The sequence below is a fragment of the Notechis scutatus genome, chromosome 3 (assembly GCF_049901735.1).
Source record: "Notechis scutatus isolate UNSWTSFEM ecotype Mainland chromosome 3, rNotScu1.2, whole genome shotgun sequence".
Lineage (NCBI taxonomy): Eukaryota > Metazoa > Chordata > Lepidosauria > Squamata > Elapidae > Notechis > Notechis scutatus.
Genome location: NC_142011.1, coordinates 103262374 through 103286344, shown reverse-complemented (window position 1 = coordinate 103286344; position 23971 = coordinate 103262374). Strand labels below are relative to the sequence as shown.

The following is a 23971-nucleotide window of genomic DNA, read 5'->3' as shown; positions in this document are numbered from 1 at the left end:
GTAGCAAATGAAAACATAAGCCATGTTCTTAGTATACCAAAGTTGTGCAATACCAAAGTATTGCATTTCTCAAGGATGTTCTCCAAATGTTCTAGGTGGTTTTCTTAATGCCTTCTTTTTTTTAAAACAAGTTTTATTCAATTTTTCACATAAAAACAAAAGGCTCTTTTTAGTGGACAACATATTTCCGGATCATCACTTTTACATAAAAATATGACAATAATTATACATTCATATATGCATACTTAATTCTATTATTACCGTTTCCATTCCAAATTTTCAGAAAAGAGAGAAACAAGCAAATTAATCCTAATCTCTTACATTAATCTCAATCCAAACATCCTTTCATTTCAATTATTTCAAATAATTTAATATTTATTTTAAGAATAAAAATAATGTATGTTTGCCAAATAAAAAAAAGGTTACCAATGTCTCTCCTTCCTTTTAATAATCTGTATTAGCTTATTAATTTAAATAGTTCTTTAATCGGTCATATTTTCTTTTCATCACACATTCTTTCTATAAATTCTAGATTAATACAAGTTTTAACACGAGAAAAAGAAACAAACTTAAGTTTCCCCCCTTTTACTGCTTTGAGTGTGACACCTCAGTGGTTAAAATATACCTTTATTCCCTCATCTTAATTCCCAATAAACCTTTATTTTTAAGTAGTTACAATAATAGTCATTACATCTTTTCATTTGGATTCCGCAATATATTTTCCCCTCTTAACTATTTCTAATTTCAAAAAGGGAAAAACTGACTATTTAATTCCTGGTTACTGATATTGACCTCATTTTTAAACTTCACATTCATTTCAATTATTACAATTTTTTCAATAAACCTTAACTTTTCTTTTAAAGATAAAAATAAAAATGTATATTCATCTAATAAGTTATCAGTATCTATCCCTCCTTTAATAATCTATATTACCCTATTTTGTAAGTATTTTTTAATTGCAAATATATTCTTGTTACCCCTTGTCACCCTGCAGAATCCCCTTTTTAATTCATCAACAATTATCTCTAAAAAACCCAATTTCTTTTCATCATTTTACTATTTCTGTGTTTCTTTATTTCCTGCACCTGTTTCTTACTGCCTCTCCTCCCCCTCTTTTTCCCATATCTTTTCTCATTCCAGTTTATATCCCTCTCTTTCTTAATATCTTCCTTTCCCCTTTTCTGCTGCACCTTTCTACCTCTCCTGATTTCATAGGTATTCCCCTTTTTAATTACCTTCTTAAATCTCAACTTTTTAGCCTTCCTTCTTTCCCCTCGTCTTTGTAGTGTTCTTTGTGTTAATTGTCCATTTAAGATGGCTTCTCCTTGAGCCGACTCCTCCTCCTCTGAAGTTCTTTCTTTTTGTTCTTCAATCGCCATTTCCATTTCTTCTAACACAGAACAAAGTGATTCGCCTCTTTCCCATAGTAATTATCTCATACTTTTAAGTTCCATTTTTAATTCCCGAAGAGATATCATCATTACACACTCTTATATTTTATAATCGTTAAAGTCCACAAAAAACACTTTTACTTTCTTTCTTTCTTCTTCAAGTTTTCTAAAGTTCTCAATTGTTCCAACCCAGGGTCTATACCAAAAACATCAATCAATCCCGCAGTCGGTCTTTCCTTGCTTCTTTCTTTGTTCTGGTTCAGCTTTCACTTTCTAAGATTCTTACTTTGTTTCAATATTTCTTTAACATTATATTGACACAAGTTCATACAGAAACAGGATGATTTCCCTTTTGTTTGAATTTAAGTTTTTATCCAGAAGATGGCACTCTCCATTTTACAAAGTCTTCACCTTTTTCCCCTATTTTATTATTTAGGGTTTTTCGGACCTCATATTCCAGAACAATCCAGTCTCCAATTTGTAAATTTTATTATTATTTTTTTGACAATCTTAAGTCCAGCTTTATTTTATGCCTATTTATTGCCAAAATATTTTAATCCAATTTATCCAATTTAATCCAATTCCGGCTTCTTCCTTTCCCAGTTCGAAGCCCCGCTTAGCTGTCAAAATTATTTTCTTTTTTTTCCCCCTGTCCCTTTGTATTTTTGCCGCTCACTTTTCTTTTCTTAAAAGTTCCATGTTACCTTAATCCCGGGGTCCTTTTTGTTTGGTTGTTTCACCCAGTTGTCCCAGCTCAGATGTTATCCACCTCTTTCTTCACTCCTGCACAAATCTTAGTCCAGCTGAGTCCTCCTCTTCGGGGTGGCCATTTTGGACCACCGCTTCAGTCATCTTCGGGGGAAAGACCAAGCCCAGAAGGAGAGATGCGGCTCCCCTCAACCTGGCTGGTGGTTTCCCCTTACTCCACCGCCCCTCCAAGGCAGCTTCAGCCCCTAATCGCAATGAACGGGGCTCTCCAACAAAAGAGCATGGACCATAGCTGCGGACAGTCACGATCTACGGTTCGTCAGTGAGGAGGGCTCAACCCGGCTAATGCCTTCTGATGTCTAAATCTAGAAACTGGCTACGTATTTTTTGTCCTGTTCCAATCTTACCTTTCACTTGTTTCTCACACAAAGGAGCAGCAGAGATCCCTAATTCCCTGGTACAGAACCAAAGTAAAGTTTTAATGGGAAATCAAAACAAGAATTCAAATTAGGGCTTCCTTCTGTTGAATATGTACATACCTCACCATTAGTAATTTAATTGTAGTTTATTATTCCAAATGGCTGGATTCTCATGGAGTGCAACAGGGGTCTCCTTCCCCTGAAAACAACCTTGCTTGGATGCAGAAGTAATTGCAGTTCTACATATTTTAACTTAGAACTTTTTGATCATGCTTTGAAAATAAGGAAAAGTTAAACCTGCTCACTATATTGCGAGTCAGTGTTGTTAATCTTAATTCAGAATCTTAAAGCTTCAGAGAAGCCATAACTGTTTTCAAGCTGTTGTCTTGAGTCTAGCTTATTCAGATGTGGTATATCAGTGTTTTGCTAATTGGAAGTAGCAAATAAATAGCAAATATAAACAGGGTTGCCATGCTAGTCCTATGATTTTAAATTTCTGGTTCAAACATAGTTTTCCTGACATAGAAGAAGACTGATAGAAAAGCCTGCAAAGTATTTGTATGTAAAGGTAATCCTTGACTTATGACCACAATTGAGTCCAACATTTCTGTTGCTAAACAAGACAATTGTTACATTTTGCCCCATTTTGCGACTTTTCTTGCCACCATTTTAAAGTGAATTACTGCAGTTGTTCAGTTAGTGACACGGTTGTTAAGGGAATCTGGCTTCCTCATTGACTTTGCTTGTCATAAGGTCTCAAAAGGTTATCACATGACCTTGGGACAGCACAATCATCATAAATATGAGCCAGTTGCCAAGCAACTGAATTTTGATCACTTGATCATGAGGACGCGGCAATGGTTGTAAGTGTGAAAGTCGCTTTTTCAGTGCTTTTGTAATTTCAAGTGGTCACTAAATAAATGGCTCTAAGTCAAGGACTACTTGTCTGTTAGGTTAAAGCAGGGGTCTTCAAGCCTGACAGCTTTAAGACTTGTGGACTTCAACTCCCAGAACTCCTCCTCCGGTCATGTTAGCTCAGGAATTCTGGGAGTTGAAGTCCACAAGTCTGAAACTTGCCAAGTTTGAAGACCCTTAGGTTAAAGTATGTTAAATTTATAGAAGCAAGTTCAGAGGAAAAGTTGATCCAAATCTGAAATGTCAAAATCTTTATTTCCTGTGGGGGGGGAGGGGCAGGAAGGAATTAAGAAGAACCCCGTGGCAATATTCCGTTAAGCCATAATGCCAGTTTGGTGCGTGTTAACCTTGGTGCTTTGTAAATCATGGTTTCTGGCTAAGCCTCAACAAGCTGAGGTTAAAATAAACCAGGGGGACTGTATGATATATTAATACAATCATAGTATCAGTTCGCAGGAAAGCAGATTTAACTCGAAACATGCTCTCTCGCTCTCCTCCACCCACCCGCATGAGTCCCGGGTGAAAGGACAACGTAACCTTACCAAGGCCATTCCAGATTACATCACCTCAGAGAGAAATTGGATCAGCAATCCTGTGTTGCCTTGAACTGATCACCCTACAAACCTCAGCCTGCCAACACGAGGGCTTAATAAGAAGCCAAAGCATACTGTCTGCAAAATAATATCTGCTCAAAATTGATGCATTCGGGGTGTCTCCAGCTGTTAGCATCCATGTGCTCCTCTAAACGAAAAGCTGCCCGTTGGGTGACACTTAGCGCAAGACACTCTTATGGAATAGGTTTTGCAGTCTATCTCTCTCCAAAATAATAAAATCCCCACAACCACATGATAGGAGACTTAATCTAGAATTAACTCTTGAAAAAGGGGTTAAGTAATGCAACTGGGGCAGGAGTGGCCACAAATCTCCATCCCAGAGCAGGCCTTATATTATCACCCAAGCTTTGGAGAAAGGAGATTGAGCTGTTAATCTGACAAAAGGACCAGAACAATTCTTGGAATTGAGTTTTTGTACAGGCAAAGAAAGTCTGAAGTCTGTGCAACAGGGAAAGGGTCCAGATTCGCCAAGTGTTTCCAAAGGATGAAGGAAGGAATATCCGAAAGAGCAAGATCTGCAGGAAACAAAGCGTGAGAAGTTGGTAAGAAGGTATAAAAAATAGAGCATGCTTTAATTCCAAAGTCCTCAAATTCTAGCGGAAATGAGCAGGCTTTACGTTATATTTTACTGGTAATAGAGGGTTGCTTTAGATTAGAAGGCAATCAGAAAACTTTTGTTTACTTTGAAATAAACTGGGAAAGTAGAATGGTGTTTTCCCTTTTGCTTTCATTCATTCTTGATTTCCTTCTATCTGTATTGGAGCCCAATATCCTATTACAAGGAGGAGAGAGAAGGAAGGTGGGAAAAGCACAGGAGGCAATTAGATCTGGGACAATATTTAATTGCATGAGTACAATACAGATGGCATCCCTTCCTGGATCATTAGAAGGTAGAAAGGAGATGCATCAATAGTAAGCAGTAGCAAAATAGCTGTTTAGGGAGAGCAGTATTCCCTCATACCTGGCATGAGAATATATCAGTTATCACCCCTAGCAATTCCATTTTTTTCAGAAAACAAGATAACACCATTGTTTGTTCTTAATGAGGTTTCACTCTTTCAGAAGGAGTCCACGAAGCATCTGGGATTCTCCTGGACTCAAAGCTCTTGCTGGAAGAAGAAAGCATTTGCCTAGCTGTTACACCAGATGAAGCTGTTTCTGAATCAGGAAACTTGGGTGACTCTCTCATCATTTCTCATCTTGATTACTGTTGATCTGCTTTCTTTGGGCTGATCTTGAAGACTACTCAGCAATTACATCTGGTCCAAAAGGCAGCTGCGTAGTTGCCAATGGTCAGTCCCAGTTCATGTCCATCTTGCAGGGACTTCATTGGTTGCCAGTAGGTCTTCAGATACCATTCAAAAGTGCTGTTTATAAAGTTGTAGAGATTGTGTGTTTGAAAGAGTGAGAGAGATAGAGAGTGTGTATTGTGTAGCGATAATTGGAACTACTGTGAGATTTCTGTCAATACTAAAAAAATAAATAATCCAGACAAGAAATTTCTTGCAGTGTTTGAAGGAAAGTGTCATCCCCCACCTCCCTGCTATTTCAATAGTGTTTTAATTGTTACTTCAAAAAGTGTTCTAACGGTTACTTCAATAAGAGTTTTAACTGGAATTTTTAATCTCAACTATTATAAAATGTGGTTTCTCAATCTTCTTGCGCCATCTGCTGACAAAATAATGTACTAACTCTAAAATAACACACAGAATATAAAAACAGGGGAAAGATTAATACTATTCAATATAGCCTGCCAAATCCAAGCTTCAAAATCCAGCTGAAAATTAGAAGGCAGCAATGAAGTCAAATATTTATTGCCATCTTGAAAGCCAACTGGGTGACTTTAGGCCAGTTACTCTTTCTCAACCCAAGCAATCTCACAAGATTGTTGTTACGGAGAAAATTGGAGGCAGAAATATTAGATATGTTCAATGAGTTGAACAAATATACATAAAAATGAGAAAACAATCCGATCAACATCTTCTACTTACCGTATATGCCGGCGTATAAGACGACCCGGCGTATAAGACGACCCCCAACATTTCCACTCAAAATATAGTTTGTTATATACTCGCCCTCTTCCGCATGCCTTCCACTTTGCACTTTTTTTTTTTGAGGCACTTTTGTCTCACGTGGAAGCGAATCCCGTGAAGCTGAAAGAGCAGCCAGCCTTCTCCCAGCTCCCAAGGAAACGAGGCTCGCACCGCCCGGGCTCCGCTGAGGTATCCGGCTGGGGCTGTCAGGAGTTGTTACCGCTGGCGCAGCTCGCTGCTCCAGTCCCGTGTTGCCTCGGGAAGGGAAAGGCAAAAAGAAGAGCCGCGGCGGCGCTTTGCAATGGCAGCAGCGGCTCCTGGTTTTGCCTTTCCTTCCCGAGGCAACGCTGGACTGAGCCACGCGGAGCCGCGCCAGCGGTAACAACTCCTGACAGCCCCAGCCGGATACCTCAGCGGAGCTCGGGCGGTGCGAGCCTCGCTTCCTTGGGAGCTGGGAGAAGGCTGTCTGCTCCTTTCGGCTTCACGGGATTCGCTTCCACGGTGCGCAAAAGTGCCTCAGCCGCGGGCAGCCACAGTGCTTCCCAATTACTATTTGCCGGCGTATAAGACGACCCGGCATATAAGACGACCCCCAATTGGAGGCATCTTTTTCAGGGCAAAAAAGTCGTCTTATACGCCGGCAAATACGGTAGCAATCTATTTATTTTTGCATATCTGTTAATTATCGTGGAGAAAACCTTGATCCATTGAAGAGTAAAGAAGATGCTGGGTGATTCCTGGCAATCTTTTTGGTATGGTAGGCCTGAAAAGACACCACTGATACCTCTGGAACTTATCCCAATATCACATGCTCTTCCCAGAAAACTATTGACATGAAAATTTTGAATTCGTTGCTAATCACCACCCAGTCTCTGAACTTCATTGTGGTCATTTCAAAATGACAAAGCTGAAAAATACTATATCTCTCAATTTGATTTGACTTGATTTGATTTGTAACCCGGCTTTAATATTTTTACAAATAATTCAAGGCAGCAAACATATCCAACATGCCTTCCTCTTCCTATTTCTCTTTGGTCACTGTCAGAAAGCAACTTTAACCTGGTACGTCCATCTTACTCATGAGCCAAGGGTGAGATGAAAGCAAGATCATTATGCCATAGCAGAAGAAAAGAGTGTTTGCAGGGCTTGTTTATACTATGGTTGCCATGTAAAATGCCAGTTTTTTTTATTTTGTACTAAGAAATGGACAGAAATTGTTCCCAAAATAGGCATATCATAGTTTAATAACAATAACAAAGAATCTCTCTGCCTTGCATTTGCCTCAGTTCTGCTTTGCTCTTGTGTGATTTTGCCTCATACACTCTGCAGCTCTCATTTTGCCTCATACACTCTGCAGCTCTCATTTTGCCTCATATACTCTGCAGCTCTCCATTAGATGTTAATAGATTCTTTGTCACCAGCAATATGACTCTTGCTGTAATGGGACCTGGTGATTCTACATAACTGTTTTTTAACATTTGGGAACTTTAAGATGTGTGGACTTCAACACTCAGAATTCTCTAGCCAGCAACTCTCATTCTGGAAATTGAAGTTCACACATCTAAAAGGGGCCAAATTTGAGGGATGATCTATTCTAGATGCTGCCAAACTATAACTCCCAGAATTTCCCAAACTTTCTAACAACTGGGAGAATATTGGAATTGCTGGGAGAATATTGACAGCATTTGGAAGACCATGGCTCCTATAAATACCAGGAATCATACAATATAGTGTGTAATGAAGCATCCTGTTTTGCTTCAAGACTGGAATAAAATTCAAGAATTTCAGGGGTTTTCACCCCTTCCTGTTTTCCCAGGCTAAGCTCATCTTTTAGTAATAGTTGCCACAAATCAAGGTCATCTTCGTATTTCTCTAAACAGATACAATATAATGTTATTTTACATATTACAAGAGAGAGAGAGAAAACCTAAAATAACTGCACTTTTTTTGGTAATGTCCAGTTTAATGTAATTACTATATTGCACATATTTATACATTTGAATGTAAAATAAACATTATTACATGCAAAAAATGATAAACACTAGTGGTACTGGGAAACAGCGGTTTGTAGCATCTATGGTTTCTGTAGCAGAGTCATGGGCAACCACCAGGGACTGAGAAGAAGCAAAAGCAAACAAATGCTGAGACATTCAGCAAATGCAAGTTTTCATCAAACATCATGATGTAAGTAGGCCATTGCCCCATCTCCATGATGATAACAGACCTGTGATTTTGGTTATATATGGCTTGTAACAGATGTTGCTGAGCTCAGCTTGGGATGGACGGTGATTGGGGCATGTGATGTGATGATGGGTGCAGGGGGTGCATTTTGTACTTTTTACTTATTGCAAGGAACCCTGGAAATTTCAGATTCAGGATTCCCCAGATGTGCCATTTTGCTATCCAAAGAAAACAGAACTTTTGAGAGGACGTCTGTCTCGGAGTTATTTGTTGGAGTGGAGGTTTTCTGGAACGCTGACACAAAGTCAGTGAAACAAGCCTGATTTATTGACCAACTGTATGATTCACTCAACTGCAGTGAACAACTGTGACAAAGAAGGTAGTAAAGTCAGGCACAAGTCATTTAGCAATTGCCTTGCTTAGCAATGGAAAGGCTGATCCAACTGTGATTGAGGACTATCTGTACTCTACTTCTGTTTAGGGAACAAAATGGCCTCTGTGTGTGTGCATGTCACATCTTCATGATATTAAGCCTCAGCTGATATTTTTCCTCCAACAATAATCTCTGTACAGGTGGTGAGCAGCATGGTGGCCTAGAGGTGGAGCTCTCGCCTCACAATGAGAAGCCTATGAGTTAGCTCCTAGGTAGCAGCAGATATTTCTGGACGCAAAGAGAAAAATATCTGCTGCAAACTCTGCGAAGGCATCCGGAAGGGCATCCGGCCAGTAAACGCCCAGCTTCATTAAATCGCCCCAACTCCACCCCAATGTGAGGGATTACAGGGTCGTTAAAAGAAAACAAAAAATCTCTGTATTGGTAGTCCTCGACATGTGACAATATTGAGCCCAAAGTTTCTGTTGTTGAGCAAGACAGTTATTACGTGAGTTTTGCCCCATTTTATGACTTTTCTTGCCACAGTTGTTGAGTGGATCCCTGCAGTTGTTAATCCTATAGCTGTTAAGTGAATCTGATTTCCCTATTGACATTGTCAGAAGGTCACAAAAGATGATCACATGACCCTGGGACACTGCAAGTATCGTGACTATGAACCACTTGCCAAATTTTGATCCCGTAGCAATGGGGATGCTGCAATGGTCAAAAGTGCAAAAAACAGTTATAAATCACATTTTTCAGTGCCATCGTAACTTCGAACAGTCACTAAATAAAGGTTTGTAAGTTGAGGACTACCTGTACACTGTTTTAGTATAGGAAATGTCATGCCCCTGGTGGAGACTGACTCTGAGGGAGAGGAGGAACATCCAACAGGGAGTGGGAGTGTGGCTCCAGAGGTGGTGGAGGAGGCTGGGGAAGGGCAGAGGCCAGCTGAGCAGTCAGAGGAGGACCCAGGTCCATCCCCTCTCCATCCTAGGGCACGCAGGGAGGAGAGGATCAGGGTAAAACATGGTCTACTCGGGAGGAGAGGGCCATGATCCTCTTCATGGGATGCAGGTGTGAGATCTGCATAAGAGTCTGGACCTGTGTGCTATCAAACGCTGCAGACAAATTAGTGTTTTATTCCTAGAGGAGGTTTATCTTGGTTGGCGTTCTTCCAAGGGACTGTACCTGGTTATCTTCCTGAAGTTGGCAATTATTTATCCTGGTCTGTCGTGGAAGTTTATTCAGTGCGGTTTCATTTTTTGGTTTTTGCTTCATTATCTGCTCTTTGAATTTGAACTGTGTTTCTTTTGTTTGGAATGTTATTTTGAAAATAGTTTAATCTTCAACTGTGAACAATTAAACAGTGAAGCCAAGTTGAAAGCATTAAAGGACCTTTATTTACGTTTTGGTTTTTGTTATATTTCTGATATACTCCGGGTGATCACAGGAAAGCTGGTGTTGGCAGACATAAGGAATGACATCTATGAATGCACTTTCTGGGCCAATTGTGGTCCTGCTTTCGGAGCCACGTCAGAGACTGAAGGGGTGGTCATCTCAGGAGCAGCAAATGCAAAGCAGCTCTGCCATTGCTACGAGTTTTCTTTTTCTTTTTTTTGAAACGTCCTCTTTCTTTCCATTACTACAATAAATTACATTTTTATTACACTTAAGGACCAGCACAAGGAAGGTGGGTAGAGTCAGTTAAAAAGCATAGAGAATACATCAGAGTCCAACAACAAAAAGAGGTAAGAGCATTGGATGGGCCTAGGGGAGCATAGAAGTTAGCGTGTGGCAAATTAAATCTCTCACAGTAGAGAATTCTTATCTAGTACGAGAAGCTGGATGCTTTTAAAGACTATGGCGAGTCTTTATGGCGCATGTCACTATCTGATGAATTTAAGCACTTTTGCGCAGAACGTGGCAACATTATAGATCAAGGGTCTTCAGACTTGACAGCTTTAAGACTTGTGGACTTCAACTCCCAGAATTCCTGAGCTAACATGACTGGAGGAGGAATTCTGGGAATTGAAGTCCACAAGTCTTCAAGCTGTCAAGTTTGAAGACCCCTGTATAGATGTGGTAGCTAGTTAGTATCTGAAAGCAGCAGGGAGGTTCAGAATTGTCCCGTGCACTCTGGATATTTATGTAATAATTATGAGATGAGGCTAGTACAAATGTCTTTGTAATGCAGACACTGAGGAGTACCTGCTCTGTTGTTTCTGTAGACCATGTGGAGGGGAGAATTGTCTCTCTGGATAGGAAATCTCCTGTATTGGTCTTCAAGGACAGCTGAGAGGAGGGTTTCACATTGTGCCAGAGTAAAGGACCTCTAGTGCCTAGATACTTTGAGGTTAGTGACGTATGGGGAGGCAGAGTGCCAGTTGGATTCGCTGTTAATAAAGATTGGAGACCAGGCTCTGTCCAATTGATGCTCTGTCTGTATTTAATTAACTTTATTTGGCCTGATGACTGTAACGCTTCCCCTCTTCCGGTGCCTGTGGTTGTGAGAGAGACATTAAGAAGAAAAGTGATCTGATTCATCACGACAACCGTTGATGTTGCCTGGTGATGCAGGAGCCTTGATGATGCAGCCCTTTTATGCTGCATTTCTTGTACATTTTCCTACAAGGAAGGGATCTGAGGAGGAAGGCTACGTATTTGGTGCAGTGGAAGGAAGAGGCTGATGCCCAGGACTATTCACCCTAGATTCTTCCCACCCAATTTCTTCCCACTCTGTTCTTCCTCTCAATGTGCCTTCTGACAAATTATCCACATAAATGTTTCTTTGGGTTAAACAACTGCATGTTCAATCACTCAATTTGTACTGCTTCTTTCTAGCCTAACACACATGATAGGATCTTACCCACCACTTCTGTCAGTGGCTGGGCAATAGGATGTCAATGGATAGCTATGTGTGGCTAGCCACTTCCTTCATCTTCTTTGAAGCATCTTCCAAAAAAGAGAAGGCAGATGCAGAACTCATGTTTCTAAACACAACATGGAACCATCTGCTTCAGGTGATTCTTTGCCTTGCCTCTCTGTCTCCTGCTGAAGCTCCTAGAGAGAGAGAGAGAGAGAGAGAGAGAGAGAGAGAGAGAGAGAGGAGGGGAGGGAAGAGAGGAAAAGTTAGTTGTTATAGCATGCATACTGTTTTAATTTAAAAAAAACCTCATACAATACTATACACTATAACGCAGGCCATAATTTCCAGAGCTGACTGTGCAACTAAAGGGCCTATTACTAGCAAGCATTCATAGGTGCTTGATCCAGTAAAGCATTGTAATTATGTCGGAGTAGCTTCCTAGCATAGCCACAAAGGACAACAGGCAATGACTGACCTAAGAACTGAGTTCTGAACAGGAACACACAGAAGTATAATTGAATGTGGAATTCATGTATGCGTGTTTGACTTGCATATTCATCAATTAATGTCCAGCTGCTGCATTTCTCTTTCCATGTTTGAACTCATGTATTCATTTGCTCCTCCACTTACTTTCACAGTGATGCACAGTCTTCATTGATGCACAGTCTTCATACATGCAATATACATATGTTCATGTCCAGTGACCAGGGGATAGATATTGTATATCATTTATGCAGGGTTATTTTGGGAGAAGAAGAAAAACAGTACCCTGGTTCATCCAGTACCCAAACATCTGTAATGCCTTGTCTCTTTTATGGATCTGTGTTTGTGTATACATTCTGTTCAGTCCCCTTATTCCTCCCTGAAGTGCTGTACCTCCTGCAGGAGAAAGACAAGAGAATTCTTCATCTTTTGTCCACTTGGAACCAATTTGTAATAAAAGTGATTGTCCCAATTTGGTGTACAGCACAAGGAAGATGACACTGATAGGCATATGCAGGAACTGTTATCTATGCAAAAAGGGGCTGAGACATTTTTAAGTGCAAAACAACAAGATAAAATTCAGAAGTGATACAGGAAGTTGCCTCCCCAATTCACTAAGCTTTAAGGAGAGGAGGTGAAGCACAATCAAGTTGCAAGATTATATTATTGTAGCCAGTCACAATAAAAGCAACTTTAGCCTTCCTGTGAAATTAATTTCCTGGTCTACCTAGTTAAACTGACATATGATGACCTTCAAATTATCTTCCTTCTCATCCAGGCAGCACAGTAGGATATCAAATCCATGCCCAGATTGGGCAGGGCTATTCTAAGCGGTTTGACTACCAACATGAGCATAATAATATAGTTCTGGTGTTTCTTTGGGAAACACTCCATCTTTCAAAACCTGAGCAGCAACACCCGAGGATGGCGCTATTGGTGAAGAGAAGAAGAAGGACTCAGGGTTTGCCCTTATTAAACTTTAGAATACCAGATAAAGTTTTGCATAAATTCATGGTCTGAGGTCATTTACACTGGACAAAAATATCTGCAAGGGTGTCACAACAAAAGGAAAAAAAAAACCACACAAACCCCGAAGTAGAGACCATTGACTCCGCCAGAGGTATCAGTCTGACTGAAATTATTTGGAACCGTGATGCAAGCTGCTTATTATTATTATTTTTACCTTTATTGTCAGAGTACAACATGTGTACAGTGAGATTGGCTGAGCTTCATGCACCTCCCACAACACAACTCACAGTGAGGGCAGAAGTCCCACTCCCAATCTTATTACACTATGTGACCTTGTTGCTTGCAGAAGTGGTTGGCCTGTGTTCAGTAGTGTCTGCAGAGGAAAAAAAAACCTCTAAGTCCCTGCGGGCTTCCTCAGGGTCTTTATGGACAACCTGAGACCAAGAATCTGGTATGACACATGGCTAGACTTGAGGTTAAATCCAGACCCAGATCAGCCTTCTGCAGTCTGGCAGGTATATTGAATCATGTCTCCCATCATTCTCAGCTGTTCAATAGTGGAGGTCATGCCTATTGTCATTAACTACATAGGTAATTTGACACGGCTTTCCAAACTTGCTTTAATTTAAAGAAAGGAAAACACATTGGGGTCATAGCAAAATAAACTAATAACATAGAAAACTAATGGGTTTTTTCATTATCACAGTAAGTCTGCATTTTAAACCATGGCTGGATAAATAACTGGAATGGTTGCTTAACTCGTACTTCTATTACTTTTTTTTTTTTTTTTTAAGTGAAATCATTTTATTGATTGTTCTCGCTGACTGGTGTAAATGTTGTGGGTAAGTTCTGTCTGGTATTTTTGTAGAAGTGTCTTCAAACATAGCATTTCAGGTCTTTCACACGAGAACGCTTACCAACTCCTCACTTCCTGAACTCTGTGTGAGGCCACAAATGTACCAGCAAAGGTTGGATACCATCATAACTGCCCAAGTAGCTCTGCCATTCTCAGATAGAAAGTTTGCCTCTTTTTTGTGTGATTTGACACAAAACAGATGTGGTGGGAAGTGAAGACCAGCTGGAGGCTTCTTGGCTGCTAAAATGGTAATAGTGAGATTTCCACCAATCTCCCCCCTCCCTCAGCCTCAAGTGGCCACTATACCTCTCCAACTGAAGACAGAAAATTCAAATTTCAAATTCTCTCCAACTCTTTCCCAACTTGTAAGCCCACCAACTGAGGCTGGAGTTGAACTGATTTCACAGAAGTTGTAAAACTTATTTTAACGTTTTTCCATTTGTTTGAAAGGGATGATTCAAAGTCATGTTCAAAAGTTACATACGTGTAAAAACTTCACACAGGAAAGAAAGCTAAAAGCTAACCAAAGCGTAACAGAAAACTGAGTGTCACTACATAATATTAATTCCAACTGAGTTAAGTCTCTTGCATACAGAGGACTATTTCAGCACTGCAGAAAAAAATAGGTATATAACCTCTGAGGCAGGGAGTCTTGCAGATGGGGGGAGCCTGGTGTATTAGTACTTAACAACTGCCCTTCATCACTTTTTCTTCTTTCTCATCCTCTTCCTCTTTTCCATCTCCAATTCCTACTTGTCCTTCCTCCTCTTCCTCCTCGTCTTCTTCTTCCATGTCCATCTCCTCTTTCTCTTATCCTCCTCATTGTCCTTCACTTCCTCCTCTTCTTTCCTGTCCTCAGAATAACAAGAGTTGGAAGGGACCTTGGAGGCAGAGGTGGGATTCAGCAGGTTCTGACCAGTTCTGGAAAACCAGTAGCAAAAATTTTTGAGTAGTTCAGAGAACCGGCAAATAGCACCTCTGACTGGCCCCACCCCCATCTATTCTCTGCCTCTCAAGTCCCAGCTGATTGGCTGGGTCTTCTTTTCTTGCCCTGCACAGGAGAAAGGAGCTGGAAAGCAGGTTAGTGGGGTGAGGAGGGAATGGGGATTTTGCAGTAACCTTCCCCTGCCACGCCCACCAAGCCACACTGCACCCACCAAGACACACCCACAGAACCGGTAGTAAAAAAAATTTGAACCCCACCACTGCTTGGAGGTCTTCCATTCCTCTTGTACCCTTGTATTTTTCGTCTGTGGAAATTCTCAGTCATCCAGGTCATGGTTGTCCCAAAGGTGCTCTTTCAACAGGCAACTGGACTTTCTGTTTTTTTCTTTGAAGACGTTTCACTTCTCATCCAAGAAGCTTCTTCAGCTCTAAAGCTCTGAAGAACCGAGAGCTGAAGAAGCTTCTTGGATGAGAAGCAAAACGTCTTCAAGAAAATAACCAGAAAGCCCAGTTGTCTCTTGTAAAAGCACCTTTGGGATCTTGTACTTTTCCTTCAACAGATCAACGAAGAAGGAAGAATATGTGATGGTCAATCCCAACAAGTATATAAACATGATTCAAAGGTATTGTCTCTGTGTTAGTACATTAAACTGAAAACTATTTCTATTTTGCTTAGAACCAAGGTTTGTGATTTTATCTTAGTGTAGATATCATACAATAGGTTTTTGAGGCTATTTCTTAAGCAAACCAGGCCACATCGCAGAAGTATGCCATGCAGCACAACCGACCAGCAAGCAAGGCAGGCGAGCAGTGTCACTCGTGAAACAATATGACTGCCAAGGAGGAGGGTGGAAGAACCCTGGTGGGAAATTCAAAAAGAGGGAAGACGCCAGGGAAGAAGAAGCCCATTTCACATTTGTGGGCTATGCGCAGACCAGGGTGAGACTCACTGATGTCTTCCAGTCCAACAAAATAATGGCTATGATCACAATCGAGGGCAAGCCCTAACGCATGGAGGTGGACTCGGGGTCCTACATATCTATAATATCGTGGGACACCCTTAAAAAACTCCAACCCAAGTAGCGGCGTGAACCACAGATCATCACCTTGAGAGACTACCAGGGCTGCTGCATACCAGTCCTGGGAAAGAAGACAGCCCACGTGGAGTATGGCACCTTCCGGGGAGACCTGCCACTCACAATAGTAGACCGGAACCTGCCCAGTCTGCTTGGAATGAATGGTTCCAACCACTCCAAATAAACGTCACTGGCATCCACACTGGCAACCACCACGCCCAGCCCGGCAGCAGTCATCGCAGAGTTGGAGCGAGAATTCAGCGATGTCTTCGATGACCAACTGAGACCCCCATATCGTTTAACCTAGACCCCAATGTTGCTCTGGTCGGCCTGAAACCTCAGCGCCTCAAAAGTCAAAGAACAACTAGATAATAGCCCAAGGGGTTCTAGAACCGGTGGACCATGCCAAATGGGAGACCCCAATCATCATCCCAGTTAAACCAGATGGGTTGATAAGAATCTCTGCTCACTATAAAATGACTCTGAACAAGGCCCTCCAACAAAGCGCCTACCCAGTGCCCGTAGTTCAGCACCTCCTGCACTCCCTGGGCCAAGGGACTATATTCGCCAAATTAGACTTGGCCCAGGCCTATCAGCAACTGCCCACCGACAAGGCAACCGCTGAGGCGCAAGCTATCGTCATGCATCGGGGGGCATTCAAGTGCAAGAGACTCCAATTCAGAGTAAGCATAGCACTGGGCCTGTTCCAGAGCATCATGGAATGGCTACTGCACAATGTCCCAGGGGTCATACCCTATTTCAACGATGTAATCATCTCGGCCAGTAGCAGGGGTCAACTAATGGAGCAACTAAGGGCAGTCCTGGGAAGATTCCAGGAAACGGGGCTGAAATTGAAAAGAAGCAAATGCCACATAGCAGTCCCACAAGTGGAATTTTTGGGGTTCCTAATCAACGCCGCAGGCATCCGACCCACAAACGGAAAGCTTAAGGCAATACGGGAAGTCCCCATACCACAAAACAAGGCGGAACTGCAAGTGTTCCTACGATTGCTTAACTTTTACAATGTCTTTCTGCTGCAGAAAGCAACCATCGCGGAACCGCTCCACAGGCTGCTCGATAAGACAACGAGCTGGACTTGGGGACAACGTGAAGCCGACGCATTCACAAAAACAAACATTTTAACATCAAACAGCGTCCTTATCCAACACAGCGAGATGCTGCCTTTAACACTAACATGCGACGCCTCCCCATACGGCATCAGAGTGGTCCTCAGCCACAAATTACCCAATGGGACAGAAGCCCCCATCGCATACTTCTCAAAGACACTATCAAAAACACAAAGAAATTACAGCCAGATAGACAAGGAAGCACTTGCCGCAGTCACAGGGGTCAAGCACTTCTACGAATACCTGTACGGCAGGCAATTTGACCTCATCACCAACCACAAACCCTTGCTGGGCATTGTGACAAACCCACACCGAACATCCTGTTGCCCAGGATGTTAAGATGGATAGTGTTGCTGACAGCATACAGTTACCGCATAATCCACAGGCCAGGAAAAGACATCGCCCACACCAACACCCTCAGCCATAGCCCCCTCCCAGACCCAGCCGAAGACCCAGCGCCATCCACTACAGCACTACTTGTAGAGACCATATTGCCTGGACTGATGACATCATCAGAGATCGTGAGACTCACAGCCTGCAACAAAATCATGGCGTGGATTTCAAACTGGGTATGGAGGGGATGGCCGGAGGCAGCCCAAGGGGAGGAATACCAGCCATATAAAAATAGACAAGCTGAACTGTCAGTGTTAAAGGGCTGTATACTGTGGGGGGACAGAGTAGTTATCCCTTCCGTTAAGGAATAAAATACTGGAGATGCTACATGAGGGCCACTCCAGAATGGTCCGAATGAAATCCCAAGCCAGAAGCAACGTGTGGTGGCTGGAGCTAGACAAGGAGCTAGAAACCTGGGTCGCCACTTGCACCCCCTGCCAAGAAACTAGACCGGCACCCCCAGCAGCGAGGCCCAGGAAGTGGGAAACACCTACAGCACCATGGGCCAGAATACACATCGACTTTGCAGGGCCCTGCCAGGGACAGATGTTCCTTATAGTCGTCGATGCGTATTCCAAGTGTCTGGAGGTAATCCTAATGAAATCCACCACATCGGAGGCAACCATAAGATCACTCCAATGGCTATTCGCCACCTACGGATTACCAGACATCCTCATATCGGACAATGGACCACAGTTCACATCACAACAATTCGAAACTTTCCTGGCCGGATTGGGAGGTTCAACATGCACTGTCAGCACCTACACACCCGGCCATGAATGGACAAGCGGAGATAATGGTCTGGTCAACCAAAAAAACGCTCCAGCGAATGGGCTGAGGGGACTGGCAGGAGAGGATCGACAAAATGCTCCTAGTCCAACATATCACACCCCACACGACAACACACTGCAGCCCAGCAGAACTATTAATGGGTCGAAGGCTGCGAACTACGCTTGACCGAGTCCAGCCCAACTATAGCTCAGAGATACCCCCAGATTCCACGGGAAAATGCAGGCAAGTCACTATAAGGGACCCGGTCTACGCACATAACTACACTGGGGGACCAACATGGGTGCTAGCTAGAGTAAATGAGATCACAGGGCCCAGGTCCTACAGGGTGGAGACAGAAGAAGGGAAGCTATGGGAAAGGCACATAGATCAACTACAAGGCCGGGTCTCCAGCCAAGCAACTGACACTCAATAACAGAACAACCCAGGGCACAGACACCAACCCCCATACAACAACGGCGGAGACATGGACTTCTGGTTTGGGCTTCTTCGGCGACGGACTGAAATCTGTGATCATGCGTGGTTTTGATCTGTGCTCACCACCAGAGTGCCCTGAGCTGGCTGGATTCAGGGCTAAGCCACCCTGTAGAGGTGGTGAAGAGGGGGGAGACTGCCAGCAGGGTCGAGGAGAGCTGCATCTCTCCTCCCCAGCTGGCCATTACTCCCTTTCTTGAAGGCGGTTGCAGCAGTGGTCAGAAATGGCCACCTCAAAGAAGAACCCGACCGAAAAAGATTGTGCAGGAGGAAGATAAGAAGAGAAAGCTTTGATGGACCGGGTTGAACTAAAAAAGCAACAACATAAAATACCGTGGTATTTGAACTTTAAAAACATTGTTCCCAAAGATTTCTGAAGCGGCGAAGGAGAGAGAGAAGGGAAAAGATTTGAGGTTTTTTTTCTTTCCTTCCCCATACTGACAGCTAAAAGACTTAAGTAAGAAATGAAAAAATCACTTTGACATTAATAGGCATTTAAGCTGAAAATAAAATGTCAAAGGGATAATAAAGATTTCTTGGATATTTAAAAACTTTTTAAAAGAAGGAAAGAAGAGAAAAGGAAAAATCAAAAGGGTGGGATCTGGAAAATGGAGGAGACCACCTGGAAGTAAAAGGAATTAACAGTGAAACCTTAACAAAATTCCTAAAAATACATTCTAACTGAAACTTTGTAACAAGATAATAGAACCCCAGGAAGAGAAAGTGGAAAAAGAAACAAGAAGAAACAGCTTTGGACTCTTTGGATTACTTGGTGATTTTGGGACTTTTGGTTATTGGATTTAAATGACTGAAATCAATTGGGTGGCTGTTTAAAAGTGTTTAAAATGGCATCGCTCTTGGAAGAACTGAAAATGGAACTTAAAAAGAGAAAGAAGATGCACAAGAAGAAATAGGTTTTTTTGGCTTCGTATTTCAACTTTTAGAAATGGAGATCTTGAAATATGAGAAACAACAAGAAATGCTTGAAGAACAAAAAGGGCAGGACAAAGAAGAAGCTATCTTTAATGATCAAATAATTCGATGTGGGGGGAAAACGGAAAGGGGGGAAAGAGAGTGAAAAATTTAAGATTTGAAAAAATAACCAAAGAAAAAGAACAGCTTGAAAAGCAGTTACAATATTATGAAAAAACAGAAGAGAGGATTACAGAAGAGAGAATTAGAATTAGAGAGACAAGGGGTCAAAAGGGGGAGGGAGAAGAAGAGGGGGGGAAAGGAAAGGAAAAGAAGTTATAAAGGACAGAAACAGAATATAGAGAAGCAGAGAAAATGTACAAGGACTAAAGGTATAAGCCTATTTAGAAGACATAGAGATAATGGGTGAAAATATAATTGAAAGAGGATTCTGCAAGGGTACATAAGATAGCATTGTTATATTAGAAATAGAAATGAATTTAGAAAATATGAAACAAGTGTGGTTAAAGTGATAGATAAAATACTTATTGTAATGTAATGGAATGTTTGTTAATAAATAAATGAAATAAAGAGAATGAGAGAATGAAATTAGGGAAGGTTGGGAACATTTTAATTGTTATTAATGATTTATAAAAATTTAAGTGAAGAGAAATATGAAAGAAATATGAAAAAAATGGAAATATTACAAGTGTTCCTAAGGATATATGATATTTAATAGAAAAGAAATGTTAAAGATGTCAATATTAATTGAAGATTGTAGCTAACATTAATGGTTCAGCCCAATTGGAATAGAATGAGTATTTTATGTATTATTGTTATATATATATATATATATATATATATTATCTTGAAGAACTTAGTGTGTATTTTAAGAATGTACCAAGCAGAATTAGATTGGCAAAAGTTATGTGTTATAAAATAGAGGTTAGATATTGAATTTTATAATTCTAAAGGCATAAATTGAAGTTTAAATAAGATCTGAATGGACAAAAATTAAAAGATACAAAGGTGTCATACTCCAATCAGTAACTACAAAGGAAAACTTGTTTAATGAGAAAAGAAAATATGAAATTGAAACAGGACAGATAAAATTATAAACATAATGATTAGAAAGATATTGAAAGAAAAAAATATGTAGTTGAACTTAGAAAGGAATGAGATAATCAAAAATAAGGTTGAGAAAACTAAGGGAAGGGAAAAATCACTGAGAAAATGCTAAAATAGTAATAAGATATGGAATAGAATACAAAGATGAAATTGAGTTTGTATCTGTATGGAAAAGTGACAACCTTGGATCATGCTATTCTCAAAAAAAGATATTTTATTTGTATTATGTTTTGTGAAAGCCCAAATAATTTTTTTTCCAAACAAAAAACGGCAGAGACACTTATCTTGCAAAGAGGAAGTCCCGTGGTGTTCTTCTGAGGCCTCAAGCTCGACGGTCCCTGTGGCACCACAAGTGGGCTTCGAGACTGTTCTGCAAGCAGGGACTGGAGCAGTGGCAGACCCATCCGCTCGGGCCGCCGCTCCAGGAACAAGTGAGGTGCTCAGGTCCAATCGCACCCACCGAAGCCCCGCCTACTTACGCAATTACGTACTGTAGGCGAGCGCTAATTGGAGGAACACTAACTAGGAGGGGAGGGGTGTTGTATATGACCAATTATGGCCAAGGAGTGGAGTAGGTTAATAGACTCCACTCATTGGCTCAGCCACTGGCGGGAAAAATGAAGTCCCATCAGTGGCTGAAGCTTTGGACTTTGAAGCTTAAAAGCTGGCGCCTTCCGCGGCTGAGCGGCTTTTGAATTAAACTTAAATAAAGACTGCTTACCATTCCTGCTGTGTCCTGCCTCTCATTACGCATGGACCCACTTAACAGAAGGAACTTCTAGAAAAGAATTGTGAACCAGTTTGAAAACAGCAGCAGCTCCACTTCTTTCTGCTCCCAAATTTTACCACTGTTGGAGATCTCCATTTTATTTTTTATTTTTATTATTTTTGCAGGCCACATTTGTACATTTTATTTTATTATTAGATTGTTATAAAACATACCCAGTATATTATTTCATTATAGTGGTATTTGTACAGTATTAATAAGAGATTATTAACACTAATGTTTACATAAATTAGGCCATTAAAGATAGATAAAAGAGAAAGTATTATATCAATATGAACTATGATTTAAAATGTCAGGGTTAATAGAAATAAAATTATTTAACCTTTTCATTCAGAACTGAATATAGCATTAAAGAGCAGCTGCAAATTTCATCAAATGCCTGGAGGATAGGCCTCCTATAAGTTATAAGACATAATAAAAACCAGCAAGTTGAATGTTTTTAAGCTGATTCCATCGCTGGTGCTGCTGTTTCATACATTTGGTTTCAGACTCCTGTGGTGAATGCAAAAGATGGAGCACAACTCTGAGGAGAAAGATCATGCTTAATTGAAACATGGTTTGTTGAGTTCCAGCTTACAAATGAAGAGGAACAAAGAGCTGTAGAAAGAAAAGGGAAGTCATTGTATAAGTGTTCAAAATTCTAGACCTTAAAATCAGTAAATGTTACACAGCTGAGAGACTGGAGCATAGACAGGTACGGAGAACGATTTCCTAAAACCAATTTGATCTGAAGAAAATTAAGAAAATGTAACAGATAATCAGAGTTGGAAGGGACCTTGTGGGTCATCTAGTCCAACCCCCCGCCCAAGCGGGAGACCCTACACCATTTCTGACAAATGGCAGTCCAATCTCTTCTTTAAAGTCTCAAGTGATGGCGCTCCCACAACTTCCGAGAGCAAGCTGTTCCATTGGTTGATTGTTCTCACTGTCAGAAAGTTTCTCCTTATTTCCAGGTTAAATCTCTCCTTGTTCTGTTTCCATCCATTATTCCTTGTCTGGCCTACAGGTGCTTTAGAAAACAGCTTGACTCCTTCCTCCCTGTGGCAGCCCCTCAGATATTGGAAGACCGCTATCATGTCTCCCCTGGTCCTTCTCTTTACTAGACTAGCCAAGCCCAGTTCCTGCAACCATTCATTGTATGTTTTAGCCTCCAGTCCCCTAATCATCCTGGTTGCTCTTCTCTGTACTTTTTCTAGAGTCTCAACATCTTTTTTATAATGTGATGAACAAAACTGGATGCAGTATTCTAAGTGTGGTCTTACTAAGGCTTTATAGAGTGGTATTACTACTTCCCTTGATCTTGATTGTATCCCTCTGTTAATGCAATTTAGGACTGCATTAGCTTTTTTTGGCTGCTGCTGCACACTGCTGACTCATATTTAGCTGGTTGTCCACTAAGACTCCAAGATCCCTCTCACAGTTACTGCTATTGAGCCTGGTTTCACCCAGTCTATATGTATACTTTTGGTTCTTCTTTGCCTAAGTGTAGGACTTTACTTTTCTCTACATTGAATTTCATTTTGTTAGATATGGCCCAGTGTTCTAGTCTGTCAAGATCCATCTGGATCTTGAGCCTATCTTCTTGGGTGTTAGCTATTCCTGCCAGCTTAGTATCATCTGCAAATTTGGTAAGTTCCCCTTCTATTCCCTCATCCAAGTCGTTAATGAAGATATTGAAGAGTACTGGGCCTAAGACGGAACCTTGTGACACCCCACTGCTTACTTCCCTCCATGTAGACTTAGACCCATGAAGGACTACTCGTTGAGTACGGTTTGCCAGCCAGTTGCGAGTCCATCTAGTGGTGGTGCTATCTATTCCACATTTTTCTAGCACTAAGAAGTAGGTTGTGGTCTACTTTGTCAAATGCCTTGCTGAAATCTAAATATATTATGTCCACAGTATTTTGCTGGTCTACTAATTTAGTCACTGTGTTGAAGAATGAAATAAGATTGGTTTGGCATGATCTGTTTTTAACAAACCCGTGCTGACTGCTAGTTATTACTTTACTTGTTTCTAGATGTTGGCAGATCTGTTTTTTTATTATCTTTTCCAGTATCTTCCCAGGTATTGATGTTAGGCTGATTGGTCTATAGTTTTCTGGGTCTGTTTTTTTTTTCTCCTTTTTTGAAGATGGGAACCACATCGGCTCTTTTCCAGTCTTCTGGTAGTTCTCCGGTGCTCCAGGACTTTTGAAAGATATGGTGCAGTGGTTCTGAGATGACCTCTGCCAGCTCCTTTAAAACTCTGGGATGTAATCCATCAGGCCCTGGTGATTTGTTTTCACCAAGATCAGACAAGTGTTCTCTTACTATTTTTTTTTTTTTTTTGCTTATTTTAACTTTTATTTCTGGTCTGTCTTTTACAGTTATGTTTTTGGTGGGTTGAGCTATAGTTTCTTTTTGTGTGAAGACGGATGCAAAGAATGAGTTAAGCAGTTCTGCTTTCTCTCTGTTGCCTTTTACTTCCTTGACATCTTCTCTCTTTAGTGGACCGACTGTTTCCTTGATTTTTTTTCTTGTTATTTATAT

The 23971-nt window shown here is 41.2% G+C and overlaps 1 long non-coding RNA gene across 1 annotated transcript; it reads right to left on the bottom strand.

Annotated features, from left to right (window-relative positions):
• Positions 1 to 3663: 3663 nt before the first annotated feature.
• LOC148131310 (uncharacterized) lies at positions 3664 to 5445 on the bottom strand. Its single transcript, XR_015748719.1, has 2 exons — positions 5009 to 5445; positions 3664 to 4562 (listed from the first exon to the last, which is right to left on the bottom strand). It is a non-coding gene; the product is annotated as an uncharacterized LOC148131310 (long non-coding RNA).
• Positions 5446 to 23971: the final 18526 nt, after the last annotated feature.